This window comes from Protopterus annectens, chromosome 2.part2 (genome assembly GCF_019279795.1).
Source record: "Protopterus annectens isolate FY-2018-M chromosome 2.part2, PAN1.0, whole genome shotgun sequence".
Lineage (NCBI taxonomy): Eukaryota > Metazoa > Chordata > Ceratodontiformes > Protopteridae > Protopterus > Protopterus annectens.
Genome location: NC_056730.1, coordinates 409203960 through 409211885, shown reverse-complemented (window position 1 = coordinate 409211885; position 7926 = coordinate 409203960).

Below are 7926 nucleotides of genomic sequence, written 5' to 3'. Positions count from 1 at the left end.
TGAGAAGTTTATATGGCTTTAAATCATCTAGCCATAAGCAGTTCTACTGAAGAAAGTCCTATGACCTGGAGAAATGAATTTCGTTGTTACAGTATAGAAAGATATTAGTCTGAATTCTTGTAATGGACACATCTTTTAATGGGATTCTTTAAACTCTGGACCATATGTTCTACTTGACTATTAATCTGTGATTATAGGACTCAAAATAGAAACCTTAAATATCCATTGTGTAGCAACTCTGCAAAATTCCTGACTCATGAATTGTAGACCATTATCAGATATTAATAAACCAGCAAAAACTACAGACCCGCTGTCTTCTTCTTCTTTTGTTTTTTCCTGGTTAGGGGTCGCCACAGCGGCTCACCTGTCCGCTCATGATAGGCAGTGGAGTTTTACGGTGTTGAGTTGCCAGCACGGTGCCCAACCTTCCGCAGAAGGCACACATGCATTCACGCCTAGGGCCAATTTAGAGTGTCCAGTCCACCTACAGCATGTCTTTGGGATGTGGGAAGAAACCGGAGCACCCAGTGGAAACCCACGCGACCACAGGGAGGACATGAAGACTCTGCACAAAAGGCACCCCAGCCGAGGATCGAACCTCTTGCTGTGAGGCGGCAATGCTAACCGCTGCACCATCTTTATTAAATTAGCCTCAGCAAAAGCCTTTCAGGCACATCTTTTATACATAAATAATTAAAAACAGCAAAATAATTATACTTAGATAATAATTAACTTTTAAAGTACTAATCAAATATTACTTTATCAGTGATACTATACCTAATAAAAATAAATTTCAGTAGTGTAATTAACCTATGACTGTCAGAAATGTGCTACTGTACAGCTTCTGGGTATTTTGATTAATAAAAACAAGAACAAATGGTAAACCCAGCAGACCAAGAAGAATCCACGAGTGTTGTTGAAGGTTTATTGTAGGCGCTTTCATGCACTAACTTCTGTGCACTTCTTCAGACAAAAAAAAAACAACACTAACACCATATATACCATCCAATAATTAAAGATAATTAATACTAATTGAATTGCACAAATCAATTAAAAATTAAAGCGAACTTTACATTAAAAAAGTTAAGTCAAGCACAACACTGCCCAGCTATACCAATATAAATGCATCTTTTCCTATGTTAAAAATTCATATGAAATAACACACAATTAGCGTTCCAGCGCTTTCAACCTAAGCAGACATTTGATAGAACACAGATCATTGATCCCAGGATGAACATATGCATTGGTTTTTAATTGCCATAATAACTCTTGTTCCTCTAATTTCAGATGCCAAGGCCCTCCCCTTGGATTTCTACAAACTTGTTAAACCACTATAAATTTAAAGGTATGGGTGCTAAATTCATTGATATGCCTCACTAGGGCGTTAGTGGGTGTACCTTTAGATATCGCGTATATGTGTTCGTAGATACGCTGTTTTAATTGACGCTCAGTTTTACCCAGATAAAAATCTGGGCATAATTGGCAAGAGGCCAAATATACTACGCCTTGGCTTTCAGAATTGAATTTGTCATAGATGGAATATTTGACCCCCTTAATGTAAAATGAAGACCCTGTTTGAATAAACTTACAGTAATTACAGCACCCACATTTGTACATTACAGGGTTTGTACTGTTTGTGTGGTAGCTCAAACAATGTTTTTAAAGAAGGTGCTTTCCTAAATACCATAGATGGTTTTGGGCCAAGGATTTTGTTAAGTCCTTGGTCCTGTAAAATAAGGTCCCAATTATTGTTCAAGATTTCTCTAAGCTGTAAAGATACATCGTTGAACTGAGTCACCAAACTAGTATGAAAATTACCACTTTTAGTTGAAAATGAATGAATAGGTCCCATGTTACCAACAACAGAAGAATCCATGTTGTAGTCATGTGTGTAACCTTTGGTCAATTGGACCTAAAAGGCCAGCTGACCTTTTATGACTAACTTCCCTAGTTGGCATGAATCAACGAGAAGGATAACCCTATTAGAAACATATCTCCCAGGTGGTTACATTCTTGCTCAAAATCATCATCGTTAGAGCACATCCGGGACGCTCTAACTAGTTGACCTTTCACACCCCTTTTTTGAAAAATGGGTGATTGCTAGTGAAATGCAAGAAAGCATTACTATACAATGACTTCCTATACATCTTAGTTCTATATCTATTATGAACTACGTCTTTATCTAAATAGATATCAAGAAAATTAGTGCCTTGTTCCTCATATTGAAAGGTAAATTCCAGGAATGATGCAAAGGAACCCATAGCCAACCAGCCTCTTGGCGTCCTGGGTCCCTTTCATAATATAAATGTCGCCTTGGTAACGCTGTACCAGACCATATTATTGAACAAAGGGTGTGGAATAAAAGTGTGTTCCCAGAATGCCATGACACATTGGCAAAGCTCCCCACATGGGAGCCCATTCATACCTGATTTCTGTAAGAATAATTATTTTTTGAACATGAAATAGTTGTTACTTAAAACAATATCTAGTAAAGTAACAATCAGGTCAATATCCTGTCCTGGGAACCGCTTATATAACAAGAAATCCCTCACCCAATCCATACCTAATCCTTGTGGGATTACAGTATACAAATCCCTGACATCTATTGTCAGAAATCCATAAGATTAATTAAATGGTATGTTGTTCAAATGTTATAACACATGCCATGAGTCCCGACATATTTGGGGCTCTGATTGTAATGCTTCTTTTAATTTAGCATCTACCCACTTAGCACATGCATAAGTGATGGGTTTCCGTCCATCAATGATGGGCCTAAGAGGGGGGTCAGTAACGTTTTTATGGAGTTTCGGAACTCCGAATATTACAGGAATTAAAGGTGCTGGCATAGTTAAATAATGATATGTTTCCAAGGAAATACTTGCTTCAATGAACAAATCACTTAAAATGTTTTTAATACGTTGATAAGCTTGATTAAGCTCATTTAATGAGACCTTAGCGTAATTTAAACTTGAAAGCATCTGATACATCCTGTTGTCATAATAAGTGTATTTGTTATATGTAATTCGTCTAGGAGTTCTTTGGGGTTTAGGAGGTTGCATTTAAGTGCCTCAGCATATGTGGGTCGGTGTGCCTGCTTTGAAGTGTGTGTGATCGGTTGCAACTTGTGTACTACTCCCAAGCTTAATGACATTAGGAGTAGTTTTAGCTGAGAGCTTTGCCCCCAGTGACATTGTATAAATCGTCTCTCACATACCATATCAGTTTGTTTGAGAATTAACTGGTTGACAGTAAATATGAGGCAATGTCTACATTGCGTCAGGATGCCCATATCCTCAAACTCATAACAGAGATATTGGAAAAGTTCATACCCATGGCAACAGACCCTTTTGTATTGATTAGACAGTTGGAGTGAGAATATAAATCAATGTCAGGAGAATCCAGTTTCCAACTCTGGGGACAGTGCTTGTCACTGCAAACTAGTAATCCTGTGTGCAACTAGGTATTGGTGAAATTTCAGTCTGCTTCTACAAGAAAAATGTCACTCAAGGTGTCTGTGTCTTTACAGGGCACTGCCAAACAATTGAGGAGAAACTAATAAGCACACCCTGAAAATTTAAGGATGAAGTATTTAGGTAGATATTCTGAAGTTAGAAACAAATCAAGCAGTACGCAATGAAAATGAATAATTAGCTTGTCAAGAATGATGAAAAGAGGAGAGTCACATGAATGGCTACTGCTACTACTAGTGCTGGTCTCCCCGTAGCTTCAGTCTGCTGGGATACAATGTTCCTTTGCTTCTTCTCTTACCAGAAGCAAAACATTATCACCAGTCCCAAGATGAGAAGCAGGCCGCAGTCTGTTTGGTGATCCACAGTCTTGTCCTAGAGGATGCAAGGGTCTATATGCTTGATGTAGCCTTTTCCTGGTAGAAGCCTTGAATAACAACCAGACCAATCAGGAACATCATGCACAGACACTCTCACTGCCCACCCAGAAATATTCAGGAATCAATGCACTCTGCTCCTTCCCTCGCCAGGAGCAGAATGTAAGCACAAATTCCAAGCTGTCACTTATGAAGCTGTTACTAGGCTTTCCAGTGATCAGCAATCTCCAAGAAATAATGTCTCTGTGTTCCTTTTCTCACCAGGAGAAAACAGAAGCACTAGTCCCAAGATAACTTCTGAGAGGCAAAATGTGGGCTCTCCAATAATTGGTGGTCTTGCATTAGATGTTGCAGATTTTAAAGTTAAGATGAAAAAAATGGTTTACTATCCTAAGCACTGCAGTGTGCACTAAGCAGTTCGATATGAAAGAGGAGGTGACTTAAGTTTTAGCTGTCTAAGTGGTGAGCCACTAATTTTAAAAGAGTAAGATAGATTAAAAGGGGACGGGCACTTTGTATTCTGGTTCTATGGAATACAGTGGGATGGCCAATAAATTTAAATAGCTGAAGGGGAGTGGTTTCACAAAATTATAATTTTGTGCTTACTTACAACAGCCAATGAAAAGGTAGACTGAAGGAGATGTGTAGTCAAATTAACATAAGGGACAGGCAAGTAGAAAGACAGTTGTTAAGAACACAACAGCAGCAGGGAAGGTGGGAGAGAAACATTTCTGTGTGATTCACAAGAGACACAGCTGTAGTCTCTTTTCTAGTTTTAATATACAGTTAAAAACAAAATACAAGTAAAACACATTGTAAATAAAACAAATCACAGTATACAAAATTGAAGAAGGCAATAAACAACACAAAATATAAGAAAGCAAAAGCAAACTAACCTTTCCTTAACAGCAAGTTGTGGCAGAGTCTGGGTAAGCTTTTCCAGTAAAGCTTTAAAATGTTTTATTGTACCCCTTAAATAGAAGATTTATTTCCTAGCTCCACCCTCAGTTCACAGCTAATTTACATTAATTTACCTGTTCTAACTTCTCACAAGAGACACAGCAGTGGTCTCTTTCATAGTTTTAATATGCGATTAAAAGCAGAATACAAGTAAAAAGACAGTGTAAAGAAAAACAGATTACAATACACAAAATAGAAGAAGGCAATAAAGCAATATAAAATATAAGAGCAAAACAAACTAACCTTTCCCCTCACAGCAAGTTGTGGCAGAGTGTGGCTTGAGTTTTTCCAGATCTCTGATGTAGCACCCACAGCCAGGCATGGACCAGGGTTAGCCATGTCCTCTGTCAATGCTGGGTCCCCAGTGGGCAAGCAGTAATCACGCTTTGTCAGTCCCTGAGAGGGAACAGGGAAGGTTTCCCTGTTGTGTTAGAATATTGTACCCAGGCAGCAGCTGCCATTAGTAACACGGTTGTCCTCTTTTTCCCAAGGTCAAAAAGAAACAGAAACAAGCATGTATCTACCTCCCTCAAATTTCTTTGAGTATGAGTAGTTTACTGGACTGGCTCAGGGTTTGATTCAGGCTATTGATCCTTCTTGTAGAGTAATTTCTGGTAAAAGAATTGAGGGATGTCTCCTTTCCTGAAGAGATTTAAGATCTGAATCTGAACAGGAAGAAGCAAGGATGGATCTTGCCTTGTCCTCAGATTTCTGATTCAGACATAGAAGAGAGCTCTCTTTATGATTCTCCTGTGTTTCTGAAGCTATTGCTAAAATACCCCAGTGTTTTCTAGTGGTTTTTCAGGGACTCTCAAAAATATTATGAGTTGTTACAGAAGAATTTTACAGAATCTACACCCATTCCTCCTGTCCTGTCTGCTTTACAGGATGTGTGTGTCTTAATACCTGCAGTTTTCCTGATAGTCAGCCAGCTGTCCCTAAAGCCAGATAGTTAGGATGTATAAAGTTCATCCATCTTTAAATTTTTATACACTATTCCCAACCCTGACCCAACAGCTATAGCTTTAGTTCACTCTCTGCTGCTAAGCACTTAGTTAATTCCAGTCCTACTCTTTCTAATAAGGATGAGAAAATTACTGATAATGCATGGGAAAAAAAGTGCATACTTCTGTAACTTTGAATTTCAGAATTTTAAAATTATCAGGCTGATATGTTAAAGTTTATTCTGGACATAGTATGAGAAATGTTTTATCTACAGTTTCTTCTTGTGAGGAAAAATCTGCATTACATTATTTGTTTCTTTATAGCACAGGTCACTACTCATTGTTTGCAGTGTGTGGAAAACTCTGCCAATGTTTCTTCCAGAGCTGTGGACACTGGTACAGTTTTAAGGAGGTTTGCTTGGCTGCATTATCAGAACCTTCAGATGATGTTAAAAATGAGATTTTAATTTCTCCCTTGGATAGAGATTTAATGTTTGGCCCTTCTGCTGCAGAAGTGTTGAACAACTGTGATGAAAGGCATAAGCTGATCCAGTGAATTTCTAAGATTTTTCAGCCCTCCTTCTCCAATTTGTCCAAAGGATTTTCTTTCTCCTTATCCAGTTTCAGCAGAAATCATAATAAGTAGTCTCAACAGAATTCAGGTAAACAGTCATTTAAGAAGAAGTGGCAAAGAGTTTCCAAAAAGAAGTCTCAAACCTCCCCAAATCAAAAGCAGTACAAGGCTGAATGACTATTCAAGAGACTTTGTGACCCCTTCCCACCCTGGCCCTCTTTATCTTCCAGAAAGTCTGAATCTTCATTTTTGTCTTTGGCAACAGGTTGTTTCAGACAAGTGGATTCTGAAAATCATTCATCATGGTTACAGATGGCAGTGTGAGGAAATTCTTCTTTTCCAGGGGTCATTCCTCATCCTGCAAAGCAGACTGTTTTGTCTCCACTTGTTCTTCATCATATACTGTCCCAAGGAGTGATAGAACCAGTTCCTCCTTCCCAGAGGGAAGGGGTTTTATTCAAGAATGTTCCTAGTCTCAAAGAAAGAAATCACTTGGAGACCAGTTTGGATCTTTTTTTCTAAACCTGTTTGTGATAGTCCCCAAATTCAAAATGTCCTCCCTTCACAACCTTTTCTTCCTCTTTCAAGTTTCCTGGTAACACCAGACTTAAAAGATGCTTATCATCACATTCTCATTAATCCGCACTTCAGGTGTTTCTTAAGTTTTTATGTGTCTGGATTACATTATCAGTTCTCTGTCTTACCCTTTGGATTATCCACTGCACCAAGTGTTCTCAAAGTGCCTAGCTCCATTTACAGCTAACTACAAGCTACAGGATATCCACATTTGTCCATATTTAGATGACTTGCTTATCTTTGCAGAGTTTGTTTCAAAATATCAGGAATCCCTGTCTTGTATGAGAGATCTCTTGCACAAGCTGGGAGTCCCAGAGAATATTCAAAAGTCTTTCTTGACTCCTTCACACAGGATTGTGTTCCTGGGTTGTCAACTAGACACCCCAGTTCAAACAGCCTTTCTTCCACAGGAAAAAAATAGATCTTTATTTAGATCTATTTCTAAGTTTTTCCACTCAGAGTTCATTCACCTCAAGGGAATACCTCAGGATTTGGGGTCTTATGGCATCTATGATTCTCATGATACCCCTGTCAGGAATCTACATGAGAAAGATACAGTGGTATCTGAAATCTCTTTGGTCCCAACATCAACACCCTTTATCTTCTCAGACCCCAGTACTGGGGTTTGTCAGAAGAGAATCACTTGGTGGAAACAACAGGTATCATTAAATCAAGGTTCTCCAATCTCCCTTCCTGCTCCAAAGCAGTCAGTCACCGCAGATGCTTCAGACTTTGCTTGGGGAGCAGTTTTGGGAGAGATAAAACTGCAGGGACACCAAAGACAGATACAAGCACATAAATATCAAGGGGGTGCTTGCCCCGATCAAAGCAGTCACCTCTCTGAGCCATATTTCATCCCCTGGACCTCTTCAAGTGGTTACAGACAGTACCAGAATGATGTGGTATATCAACAAGCAAGGGGGAACCAGATGGTACCCTGTTTGTAGACTAGCTATGTTAGCTTGGAATATAGCTTCACAGCATAATCTCACTCTACAGGTGTCTTACATTCCATTAGAGAAAAACTG